This window comes from Mirounga leonina, unplaced genomic scaffold, assembly GCF_011800145.1.
Source record: "Mirounga leonina isolate KUSES-001 unplaced genomic scaffold, KU_Mleo_1.0 Mir_268, whole genome shotgun sequence".
NCBI lineage: Eukaryota > Metazoa > Chordata > Mammalia > Carnivora > Phocidae > Mirounga > Mirounga leonina.
In genome coordinates this window covers 7153861-7167570 of record NW_023270649.1, presented here as the reverse complement: position 1 = coordinate 7167570, position 13710 = coordinate 7153861, and the positions used below count along the sequence as shown (strand labels likewise).

Genomic DNA, 13710 nt, shown 5'->3' with positions numbered 1-13710 from the left:
TTTGAATAAAAGGGTCTAAAACTCAGCTTCTGAGTTTTTAAAATCATGGTCGCCAGGTACCAGTAAACGCTACAGTTTGCCTTATGACATCCATGTAAAGCATTTACGAGGACAATATTTCCATGAATATAATGTTTTTCAATATAAAGAAGCTACTACTCAAATTTTCACTGCAAGCCATTTAGTTTATGTTTTGGCTATTTTTATAAGGACGAGAGGGATTATGTTATATTTTAGTTGTGGAAGTCTCACTCTTTGCTAACTTAAAAACCTTGTGGATAGTAGCAGTTACTATTTCCCTGTTGTCCTATTTACAGGAAAATATGTATATGGTGAAAGGCCACAGTGTTTACTTTCATTACTGTAATGATGTAGAAAAGATTTCCGTGTGGGTTTTTTTTTTTTTTTGAAAGTCTAAAAAAATATATGCTATAAACATTTGCTGCAGTACAATTCTTTTTAAGTGGACTGGGGTCACAGTATTTTGTTCTTGAGGTCTCTACTTCACAGGAAGCATTGCGACACAGGGGAGAAAGAGATAGCAGGGCCGGTTACATTAATACAGCCAAATTGATGTGGCGCCAACCAAGGCTGCCAGGTCTGACGTCGTGCGTGTGTGAAGAGGTGCTGTCGCCATCTTGAAATTCTTAGTAATTTTTGAATAGGGGGCCTGCATCTTCGTTTTGCGCTGGGCCTCAAGAAGTCTATAGCCAGTCCTCGTAACAGAACTCAGAAACATGGTACCTCTCTTCCTGGTGGATACAAATGAAAAAACCTGGGTCCAATGTCAAAAGCGGCTGGCCATATAATTCAAGTAGGAATCCAAATGGATTAAGAGGAGAATGGGCGTGGGTGAAGATGTTCTTCCCAGCTTGAAAAAAAAAAAAAAAAGACTTCAAAAACTGCAAATGTTGATGATGATTTCTGCTGAAGAAGAGGAAATGACCTGATGACGAGTGCGCAGTTTATCACGGTACTGAGATAATGGACCCTAAACTTCCCAAGGAACTGAACCAGCGCTGTCCAGTGAACGGGGGATTCCAAGTTTCGGCTCCAGGCACATCTGCGGTGCCTGAAGAGACATACGCATGTATGCTCGCGTACCTGTGCTTTTGGTGTTGGGAAGTCGGTGATCTGGTCTACCCGTACAAAATGTTAAAAAGGAGACAGAGACCACGATGATGGGGGCAAGAGGATGTTTTTGAAATTGTGCTTCTCAACAAAGGGGCGATTTGGCAATGTCTGGAGTCATTTTGGGTTGTCCCAACTTGGGAGCGGGTGCTATCGGTGTCTAGTGGGTAGAGACCAGGGGTGTTGCTCAACAGCCCCCCTAGCCCCCCCCACACACACCCAAGAATGATCTGAGCAAAATATCACTGGTGCCGCAGGGGAGAAACTTGCTCTTTGGGGTTCTTTAAAGCAAAACTCTCACAAATATGTTTTACTGTTCCTGTAATTGATTTAATGCCTGATATGGCAAAAAGAAGGGGGACGCTTCACTGCTGTGGCTACCTTCGCTTTAAAAACAATATTTGCAAAACCTGGAATTTTACCTGAAAAAGCAGTCCAAGCCTGTGTAAATGGGAATGCGGGGATCGGTGTCACGAAGATGTGGATGTGATTGGCTTAGCTGGGAAATGCCAAGCTGACTCTCTGTAGGCCGCTCCTTGCACCCGAACAAATGCAACCCCTGGTACTTGCGTCACGCGGCCATGCCCTCGGCCCGGACTCTTCTCACCATTGCTGTTGCTTTCTGGTTCAAAATAAAATCCTTTTTGTGATTCCAAGGCCCTCTGTCTCGCCTGTCTCTTTTGCCTTTTCATCATTGTGTGTTTTCGCACTCACTGTTTCCACACATATTTATATAACGTCTGCTGGGTTTTTTAACTACTTTGCAACCTAGAACATTTCCTTTTATTCCTGAAACTCCAACCCACCATCCTGCTTCTCTCCATTCCAAAGTACAGTTACTAAGCCCCAAAAGAGTCCCTAGGAAATTTTAAAAACACAATAAAGAAAATCCATACAGGAGTGGCGATCCTGAACAAGAATGGCTTGATTTCGAGTCGTCTAGAGCGGGTGGAGGAGGTGAGGACAAGGGGGATTGGAGCAGAGGGGTGAGGCTCTTCACTGTGTGGGCTGCAACACGCCCAGCCGTCGGCCCATAAGTCTATCCCCGACCCCATCCCATGGCTCCCAGGACTTGACTTTCTCTCTTTAGAGGTACGAGCCCTTTCGATGGAAGTCAGTGCGCCCCAGAGTGGTCCTCGGTCTGCAGCGTCGGCACCACCTGCGAGCTGCTTAGAAATGCCTGTTCTCCAGCCCTACCCCGCAGGCCGCCTCGTCAGCATCTCCGGGCGTGGGGCCAGCAGTAAGTTCTAACAGGCCCTCCCGGGGACTCTGATGCTGGTAACGGTTTGTGGGGCGAAGCTCGGGAGGGCTTTACCCAGTCCCCTAGCCCACATGAAAATGCACTTACAACCTGAAGTGTGTTTTCAAGGTAATGTGCTTTAAGAGGCAGCATGATGTAATGCAGTGATTCTTAACCTGGCAGAACATTAAGATCGCCTTGTTTCCGGGGCGCCTGGGTGGCTCAGTTGGTTAAGCGACTGCCTTCGGCTCAGGTCATGATCCTGGAGTCCCGGGATCGAGTCCCGCGTCGGGCTCCCTGCTCGGCAGGGGGTCTGCTTCTCCCTCTGACCCTCCCCCCTCTCGTGCTCTATCTCATTCTCTCTCTCAAATAAATAAATAAAATCTTTAAAAAAAAAAAAAAAGATCGCCTTGTTTCCAAATGCTGATCCCTGGATCCCCTTCTGAAAAATGGGGGATGAGAAGGTCTAGAGTGTGGCCCAGCACCCTATACTGTCGTTTGAGGGGATTCTCAAGCGTAGCCAGGATTGGCTGCCAGAGACACGGGGCTCGGCACCTTTTCTATAAAAGTCAGAGAGTGAATTATTTGGGGGTGTTGCAGGACATACTGTCTCCATGGCAACTACTGGAGTCCTCGGCTATGGAGTGAAAGCAGCCATAGAGGATATGTAAAGGAATGGGTGAGGCTGGGTTCCAATAAAACTTTACTTACAAAAACAGCATGGAGCTGCTTTTGGCCCTTGGCGTCATTTGCCACCTCGTGCTCTAACAAAGTACTGGACTCACCATGGGGCATTCGCTATCTCCTCTCCCTGAGGACTCGGCGGCCCCTCATGGCTCTGGGCCCCTTAGCTCTCAAGTCCTTCCCATCTTTGAATTACATCAATTCTGAAAGCACAGAACTCGTGGAGAATTAGGCACCGCGAGTGCTTAAGACAGGGCCACTCAAAGGTTATTAGAAGATTCTTTCATTCAACAGAGTAGGGCGTGTCAGTGCTAATGATTAGCATTCCCTCTTTCGTAATTTTGACTTGAATCAGCTCTTCTCACAAGTGACAGGTGTGGAAAATAGATTCCCTTTAATAAGAGTTTTGAAGTACATTTAATTTGAACTTTTGAAACTGAACAGACACTGCTGTAATTAATCACCTTTCAAAGTCAGCTTGAAGGGCATGACAGACGCTCCGGAGAGTGGCCCACATCCTCCTCTTTTTTAAATTATTATTTTTAAAAATACACAAGTAAAATATGTTGAAGAAGATAGTTGTTTGTGATGATAATAGGAGCATAAAAAGGGAGACGTGTGCAACTTGCAAAGTCCTTCTCCCTTGAGTATCATTCTCGCTGTGGGATGCACATTCAAGAACAAAATAAAAATGGGGTTGAGGCCTTATGGAAAGCCTTTCTTGTAGCTGTCCTATCTTAACATGGGCAATTTATGGAGAGGAATTCAAGTCTCCCTTTGGATCTCTTTCAGCCATGTTCTCCTGGGAGAATTATAAAAGCATGATTAAATAGGAAGTATAGCAATTAACAAGCAAATGTGTCATGGCCAAAAACCAATTACTAATTAAGGAGAGACAAAGAAAAAAATGATTTAATGGAACATTGGTGCTTTTGCACGGTCTATTTATTCTCAAAGCTTAATTTTTGATTATGGTCATTAAAAGCTGTTCAATTTCAGTCAAGTATTTCAGTTAATAAAGCTTATAACTTCCCCAGTCTTATTTTCCCTCCAGCTTCTGCCCTCTCTCACCTCCTATTTTCTGTCAAGCCTCTCAAAGGGCGGTTCAGATGTTCCATTTCTAAGAAATCAGAGAGGGAGATAAACCGTGAGAGACTCTGGACTCCGGGAAGCAAGCTGAGAGTTACAGAGAGGAGGGGAGTGGGGAGATGGGGTAGCCAGGTGTTGGGTATTAAGGAGGGCACATGTGGTGATGAGCGTTAATGAATCGTTGAACACTACGTCAAAAACTAATGATGTACTATATGTTGGCTAACTGAACATAATAAAAAAAACATTTCAAGATTCAAGAAAAAGATGCTCCGTTTCTGCTTCCTCACCTCCCAGTACACCTCCCCACCCTCCACCAGGCATTCAGTGTCTTCGCTCTACCGAACCTCGGTCACTGACGTCAGAAACAGTGTCAACATCAACACAAATGTCCATACACATTTGATCGGCCTCATCTTGACATACGGCAGCTTTTGAGATGTTGACCACTTCTTTTTTAATCCCTCCCTATGCGACGCCATCCACGCCACCTCTTCCTGCACCATTTTGTGCAGAAGCCTCCCAATCTAAATCTCTACAGCTATCTTTTTGATAGCTGAGTAATATTCCACTATATAAATATACACATCCCACGTCTTCTTTATCCATTCTTCTGTTGATGGACATCTGGGCTCTTTCCATAGTTTGGCTATTGTGGACGTTGCTGCTATAACATTTGGGTGCAGGTGCCCCTTCGAGTCACTATTGTTGTATCCTTTGGGTAAATACCTAGTAGTGCAATTGCTGGGTCATAGGGTAATTCTATTTCTAACTTTTTGAGAACCCTCCATACTTTTTCCAGGGTGGCTGCACCAGTTTGCATTCCCACCACCACTGTAGGAGGGTTCCCCTTTCTCCACATCCTCACCAACATCTGTTGTTTCCTGAGTTGTTAATTTTAGCCATTCTGACCCATGTGAGGTGGTATCTCATTGTGGTTTTGATTTATATTTCCCTGATGCCGAGTGCTGTTGAGCATAAGGGCTGGTATCCAAAATCTATAAAGAACTTATCAAACTCAACACCCCAAAAAACTAAAAATCCAGTTAAGAAATGGGCAGAAGACATGAACAGACATTTCTGCAAGGAAGACATACAAATGGCCAACAGACACCCTATTCTCTTTTTAAAAGACTTACCTTAAAAAAAAGAGTCCTTTGTATTTGCAGAAACCACAAACATTACAGAATAAAAAATATCAAAATAAAAGCTAGAATATCTACCTTCTAGCAAATTCCATCCTCTCTTTATAGTGACCGCAGGTCATCAGCAAAAATAAAACCTTAGATTTGGGCAAGTAAATCACCCATCCGTGTCTTCTGTCGCCTCCTGCCCACCTTGCGTCCCTGTGTTGTAAGTCTGGGGTGTTACGTATTTCGCACTTGCCAGCTCAGCTCATTCCACACTCTAAGACAATCGGGTGCAAATAAAATGGGCTCCAAGGTATCACCGTCAACCTTGGTCTTGGAGCAGGTCCCCTCTGACGTTGGTGCCCCACCTCCTCAGTACTTCCCCCCAACTTCCCAGAAAGCACACTCCCTATTCTTCACAGTATCGCAGAGTCCCAGCCTCCTTTCTCATTACTTCCCGGTAGCTGGGCTCTCTGTCCTTGTAGTCCCTCTGACTTGATCTCCAGCACATACGCTAGGTTTCCCACGCAGGCGGCAGCCCTCTGCATGGAGTTTCACCCAATGCCTGTGTCACCTGCTTGTTCACCTTGGTCTCATGTCACCAACTGGGTGCTTCTGCCTGCTTCTTTGTATGGGCTGATTTCTCTGGTTTCATGACTTCAGGTTCTGCTCCCATGTTCCCAGGTCTGCTGCCTTGCAGCCCCTTTAAAATGAACTGGTCACGCCCACATTTCCCAAAGATGGACACTCAAGAACAACTCCAGGCTCATCTTTCCTACACTATATTCACTCTATAAGAAACTCACTTTCCATAATAAAGACAGAGATGGTTAAAAGTAACAGCATGGCGTCTGGGCCGCTGGGGTCGGTGAAGGATCTCAAGATGGCTGCGTGAAAACTTGCTCTAAAATCCATTGACTGGGTAGCTTTTGGGGAGATCATACCCCGAGACCAGAAGGCCATTGCTAACTCCCTGAAATCCTGGAATGAGACCCTTACCTCCAGGTTGGCTACTCTCCCTGAGAAACCACCTGCTATTGACTGGGCTTACTACAAGGCCAATGTGGCGAAGGCTGGTTTGGTAGATGACTTTGAGAAGAAGTTTAATGCCCTGAAGGTTCCTGTGCCAGAGGATAAATATACTGTTCAGGTGGATGCTGGAGAAAAAGAAGATGTGAAAAGTTGTGCCGAGTTTTTGTCTCTCTCAAAGGCCAGGATTGAGGAATATGAAAAAGAGCTGGAGAAGATGAGGAACATAATTCCATTTGATCAGATGACCATTGAGGACCTGAATGAAGTCTTTCCAGAAACCAAATTAGACAAGAAGAAGGATCCCTATTGGCCTCACAAGCCAATTGAGAATTTATAAACTTGAGTTGGGGAGAAAGCTCTGGCCCTCGTATTGTAAATGCTGGACATTAAAAATAATGATACGGTAAAAAAAAAAAAAAAGTAACAGCATGGCAAATGAGATAACATGGAACACTAACGAAAAGGCTGGAGTAGCTATATTAACAGCAGACAAAGTAGACTTCCAAACAGGGAACATTTCCTGGGAGTCAATTCACTTAATATGCAAAGCATTCTTTTTTTTTTTTTAAAGATTTTATTTATTTATCTGAGACAGAGAGAATGAGAGAGACAGAGAGCACATGAGAGGGGGGAGGGTCAGAGGGAGAAGCAGGCTCCCCGCCGAGCAGGGGGCCCGATGCGGGACTCGATCCCGGGACTCCAGGATCATGACCTGAGCCGAAGGCAGTCGCTTAACCAACTGAGCCACCCAGGCGCCCCTATGCAAAGCATTCTTACTGCCTTTCTCTCCTATTCCCATTTTCTTCCCCCCACCGCCCCCCCACCCCCAACCAAAGAATGAGAGCAAGAGCAAAGACAGGGTCGGTTGAGGAAAACAAGGCCTGGAGCTGGGAAGTTTGGAGCAAGCCCATCCAAGATGGAGTTGGCTATGCAGCCTCGTGGTTGGGCCTACTGCTTTTTGGAGTCTGTTGTCAGCACCCAATAAATAAGTTACCATAGACGATGACAGAGACGAATAGTCTCAGTTTAGATCCCCATGTCAAGCCTCGGGTGAGTCCATCTTGGCGAGGCCAGCTTCAGAAGCAGCCAGAGACACAGACAAGAAGAAACGTCCCGCCCGAAGCACGGAGCAATGAGCCCCATCAAGGCCTCTGACCTTTGCCCCCCGGGGAGTCGGTGCGCACAGACAGAGGCGGGGAGGGTGTCCACATGGCAGCATCTGGTATGGGTTGCCTCTCGTTCCCTCCCCGCATTCCAGGCCTGGCGCTCGGGACATCCTGAAATGGAGACCGTTGCTGTTGGGGGGTGGGGGGAACGTCTGAAACCTTCACATGATTGACTGGAAGCGGCAGTGCCAGGGGCATGAACCCTGAACCCCGGAGTTCGCGGGGGCCCCCCAGCCTGCAGAGCCCAAGCCCTTGATGATTCCAGGCAGGCCGTTCTCATTAAGCAACGCCACAGGGCCTGGTGCCAAAACCATAAGGCTGCCTGCTCCCCACCCCCCACCCCCACCCCCACCTCCCACCCCCGGGGCTCCATTTCTAGGCCCTGAGGTACAGGTATTTTTAATATTTCCAAGTCAGTCCACCTTTTCTTGGCAGAACTGTCCCAACAGTGCTAACATTTGTTGAGCAAGGGATGAGGTACACTTGTCCTCACAGATGGCCACGCAGGAAACATCCCGGGCACGGAGGGCAGCCCAGCGAGGCCCCACATGCCTCCCTCTCCCGGCGGGGAGTCAGGCCCAAGAGACGCTTCTGGACCATCACAGGAACACCACCTCGGGCTTCTGTCTGAATGACTTCGGAGGGTTACTGTACACACTAGGCCGGACGACCTGCAAACGCAGCTCATTCTTCCTGGGGCTTTTTGCCCTTGAGACCAGGAAGTCCTCAGGGGACAGCTCTGACCGGACGAAAATCCACACAGCTCGCGACAGCATCCGAGACACAAGTGTGAACAATTGTCCATCATGCCGTCAGACCCAGCGTCAAAAACATCCCCAGTGCGGAATGGCCAGGCTTCGTGTTGCAGAGCAATTCCGCTGCGAGGAGACGGACGTCATGACACCTTCACAGTTCTGGAAGGAAGCAGCGTGGCTTCCTTCAAATGTGTTCGAATGCCCTGGTGAATTGGGGAAAAGTGAGGAAGTTGTTCATTCTTGCTAATTACGGTCTGGGTGTCAAGTTCTCCTTTTCGGTTTAGGCAGGATATTACGAACTTTGTTTGCCTATGTATTTGGGGTCTAATGAGATGGCCAAGCACAATCTTCTACCTTCACGGAGACAAAGGACAGGAAAGCCGGTATCTGATGAATATATTTCCCATAAACCCTTCTTCCTCCCCTCACTTGTTCTGTGGACAGAGTCTTCTGATGCCCTGATTTCATCGTCGCTCAGTCCTTTCTCTAGCTGTCCTTTCTCGAAAGCAGGAGTTCTCCACCTCGGCGTTATGGACAATTGGGGCGAGACAATTCCTTGTTGGGAGGCTGTCCTGTGCGTTGTGGGATGTCCAGTCACATCCCTGGTCTTCGCTCCTCCCAGTTGTGATAACCAAATATATATCTGGACACTGCCAAATGTCCCCTGGGTGTCACAGTCACTCCTGTTCCAGAACCACTGGCTTAGATGAGCGCTTCAATCGTAACATCAATGTTACATCATTATAACATTATAATGTTATATATGTTCTTTCATAGTACCATTCTTTCTGTCCACAGGATCTTCTCATGTCACCTTCCTACAATTTTCTATCCCTTCCTCTCTGCTCCCGGGCCACTGTGTCACTTGCAGGGTGACTGCTGATAATGCAGCCATCATTCCGCTCACAGGTCAACGTCCCCGGTGTGCCCAGGGTGCTGTCAGTAAAGTCGGGAGAGAGCGAGGCAGGGATGTGGGAAGAAGAAACACTTCCAGCTTCTCCCTGGATCTGGAAGCTGCCAATAAGCAAATACCCAGGAGATCTGATTTGAGATATCTGTGGAATTCAGATAGAAGGAATTCTTGTATACTTGCTGATAATATTATACGGATTATTATTTGAAAAAAAAAAGAGAATGAAGTTACAAGGTGAGTTTTAAAAGATACCTGAAAGGAATTTATTTAAGCTCTCACAATATTTCTCTGCACTGCAAATACGGATTATTTCTGAACAGCCCAGGAAATCCTGGCACCCTCACCTTCCACGTCAGACCTCCAGGGAAGACCCTGCCCCCAGTCGCGGCCACACCATCACTCTGCTGTCATTACATTAAGCTTCTCTTCCCAAGGCTAACTTGAGAGAATAGCTTTTTGGTTTTTTATTTTGTTTTGTTTTTGCTACCAGCTGGAAACATATTCTACAGAGAACATGGGGGGCTTCCTTTTGAAAGAATATGCTAGCCCCAAAGTAGAGCTACCATATTTTCTCTTTCCTTCCTTTCTTCCTTCCCTACGCAGTTCAGAAGAATCCACAAATTTCTGCCTGCTTTCCCCTGAGGGATTTTTTTCCTTCTCTTAGGCCGTAAACTCCCTGAAGGTTGGGATTGTGTTTATTATCTTTCCCTATCTCTGGTGCCTAATGCAGTTGCTAGTTTGGTGCATGTGTTCAGTGGATGTTTACTACCAAAAGGAAGTAAGGAAGAGAGAGATTTAGGGGAGGGAAGGAAGGATTGAAGGAGGGAGGAAGGAAAATTGAAGGAAAGGAAACAAAAGAAGGGAGGGAGGGAGGGTGTCCATGAGAGATTTATATAGGACGTACTCAAATCAAATTTGTTTCAAGATCAAAAGAATCACACTATTGATTCTTGGCTTAACCTGCTCTCATTTACCGCCATATAGCCCAGAAGTTTGTAGTGCTTCCGGCCTCCAGCATCTCATGCAGAACAAAAAGAAGTGATGTGTGGGTTTAGGTGATCCAAGAGATCTGATTGAATGAAAAGTGACAGCAAGAGAAAATAAGCAACTTACTGTCACTAGTCAACAGATGCCCAGCTTTCCGAGTTACACACATTCCCAGTAACTTAATATTAGACAGGAGGACAAAGCTTCCGCTCTGGAGCCACGAAAGATAAACAGAATTAGAATAAAAGAACAGGCTTAAAAGTCCTCCGAACCATCCCATGCCCTCCAAGCAAAAACCAAAAAAAAAAAAAAAAAAAAAAAAGCCCTTTTAATTTTCCTTTTCTACAGACTTTTGACAGCATTCCGCTTCTTGAAAGGCCCTCTTGGTACCACATCAATTTTTCAACTCTCAGATTTAGTCCATTTTCTCCAGTCCGGTCCTGTATATCGATGGAAGAAAATTGTGAAAAATATCAAAGAGCACGAGGGAAAAAGCAAAGGAAAATAAATGCCCACGGTGTTCCAGGAATCATTTAATCAATGAAATATTTCATTTCTGAAAAAAATTCATTTCTACTACATGTTACTATATGAATCATTCTGCCTTTACAGAAGGCATTCTGACTCAAACCCTAATTCTTTATTCACCATTAATGAGAAGTGTTGTATATTTTTGAAGTGTGTTTAAGTCTTATTTTAGGACAGGGGCCAAAAGGCAAGGTTCTCCAACTCATTAACCTGCTCCATAAACTTTAAACCACTGTTTCCTACGGGAGGAAAACATACCTGGGAATAGAGTTACTATTTTAATTCTTTCCTTCTATTTCAAGACCAGTTTATCCCCATTTCATCTGAATGAAAATTACTTGAGAACGTTTCCTCCCTTGTGCAATAAGGGACTTAACAATTTAATTCTGGTTAAGAAATCCGATTGCTTCCATCGGTCAAAGAACCAGAAGCCAAACAAAAATTAAGAACCAAAGGAAATGTGTCCTGATGGCGTAGAGGGGCCCACGGAGGGCGCTGCCAATCAGTGGGACCCACCGACGGATCGACCCTTCTGACCTCGCTAGCTCTGAGCCCAGCTCCCTCTGGCTCCCGCCGCAGGAAGAAGGAAGGAGTGTGGCCCCATCTTGGTGTTGGTCCGCAACCTTCTCCCAACCATTTCCTTGCCAATGAGCAAAGGGAGCCGTTGGGTTCAGTGTGTATGAGTTTCATTTGTTTTTCCACTTTAGGATTATGTTCTTTGGCTAAGAAATTGGGAATTCTGCTTCTGCAGGCCCCGGCCTGAAAGCCATCACTTCTCCCAACTTCTCTAGGCATCCAGGCCACTCGAGGAAACTTCCTGGCTTCCAGGAGGCCCACAGCCAGGGCTTTCTGCACTGCTCAGGGAAGCCTGCTCATGCAGGGGGCCTGCTTTCCCGGGCCTGGGGCTGGGCTCGTGCCCACATTTTAATGACAGGCTGGAGCCAAGTGCCTTTGCTGATTGGGAAAACTATATGCTTGCTTGGGGCTTTTTAGTCATAAAACGCCTTTGCAGGCATTGTTCCGGGGCTGTTTCCACCTTGGCCTTGGGATCCTGAGCTAAATAGGCGGCGCACTGTTATCAATAGTCAAAATACCCCGCCAGTGTATTATAGGGCTCTCCGGTGTGGTCTGGCCTTGTGCAGAATCAATAAAAAACATAACCTCTGTCTTGAAGACCCTGTGCCCTGAAAGCCTGGTAAGCATATGTAGATATGAAAGCCGACAATCAATCATCGACAAACATCTGAAACGTAGTAAAACCTTGTTAATCCACTGTTGCTGATCCCAAATAGCATGTAATTCAAAGCAACTGCCGTTCCTGTCCCCCATTGTTCTGTAGTGAAAATATTACATAACTCAAAACTGGCGACGGAATGTTTATTTTTCCAGGTCCCTGGCATTTCCAATTTTCAGGACGTTGCTCTGATTGTATGTGCGCAATTAAGTAACACATACTATTTTCCTGTGTCCACCAATCGAGTTCTCTCCGAGACGTTTCACTCGTGTCTGCTCAGAAAGCTGAGGCTCGGGTTGTCTAAAGAAATTGTTAACACCAGCTAGAAATCTAAGCGTGGGTTAGCGACTCCATTTTTTTTTTTAAAGGAATTTGTATCTGATTTAAAAAACGATATATGGTTATTGCAGAAAGTTCCACTTTAAAGAATAGCACAGAGAAAAACAAAAAATATGCCCATGATCCCACATGCAGAGGAAACGCTGGTTTATTGACCTCAAGGTTACCGAGATGTTGATCCCAAAGAGATGGGCAGAGGGAGGGAAACAGAGACAGAGACACATTATCTGCTCCTTTTCATCTATCAAAAACATGGATTCCTCCTTTATACTAATTTGGATCCAGAGTAAAGAATCAGTCCAGCCGCCGCTGCCAACATCGAAATGAACTCTATTTTCCATGAAGCAGGATTCATGATAAAGCAGATGCAGCTCCCATTTTAATTCCTGGACTAAAAAGAAACTCATGACAAGATGGCCTCGTGCAGGAAGTGAAGATACAGGCTAAGCCCCAAAGACAACTTTGTATGCATGATGCTGCCCTGGGGAGATTGAGTTCAACCAGTGGTTCTCAACTTGCGGTGATTTTGTCCTGCAGGACCAAAAAAAAGTTCTTGTCCCAACCCGGGGGGGGGGGGGGCGCTACAGGCACCTAGTGGGAAGGGACCAGGGATGCTGCTAATGATCCTAGGGGGCACAGGGCGCCCCTACAGCAGAGTATGGTCCAGCCCCAGAGGTCACCAGGGTTGAGGTTGAGGAATTTGGGATTAAACTCATCCCATCCTCATCCGCAGAGAGTCACAACCTAAGGGGCCACACGGCTGCAGAGAGAACAAGAGGCCAAACTGCCTGCCCTTCCGATGATTCAGTGGGTGGAAGAATAGTCTGACAGCCTAGCATAATGCTTAAAAGCCCTGCTGTGAATACAAAATGAGTGTAAAAAAGTTTAGTGCCTGGCGCATTGTTAGTGGCTCCAGAAATGGTCACTACTGTCATCGTGGGCTAACCCCAGTAACTTCTGACCCGTGGCTTCTAAACTAAGAGGTAGACCTGAGGTGTCCTCTAGCCGTGAATAAGCCGACAAAGGGCTCTCAGGAAAAAATGGAGTCATTTCTTTAAGAGTTCATTTTCAATCTAAACAAGACTAATGCTTCATGTGGCTAGAAGCCTTTTTGGGTTACCATTGTTTTGTAATCATGGTATAATCAAAAGGTCTAAGAAATTCTTCAGGCTCTAGATTGCTTAGCATTCCCTGATGTTAAGCACCTTCTAATGACAAATGCTAAATGAATTTGCGTTAAATGTTGTAACGATATTCCACTGAACAGTTTTCCAGCCAAGTAAATCTTTGCTTTAGAATTCTAGACAGCTATCATCTGGCCGTCCTTCCCAGCATTAACTAATCACCAGTGAAAAATACAAATGTCATTCACAAATCATATCAAAGACGGGAACAGCTGGAATCAAATTCAAGAGACTGCATCATTTTATCTTCTTGACATTAATCATTCTACATGGATAGCACAGGCAATCTGGAGCAAAG

The 13710-nt window shown here is 45.9% G+C and overlaps 1 pseudogene; it reads left to right on the top strand.

Annotated features, from left to right (window-relative positions):
• Positions 1-6157: 6157 nt before the first annotated feature.
• On the top strand, positions 6158-6726 carry LOC118026654 (annotated as a pseudogene).
• The last annotated feature ends 6984 nt before the right edge of the window (positions 6727-13710 follow it).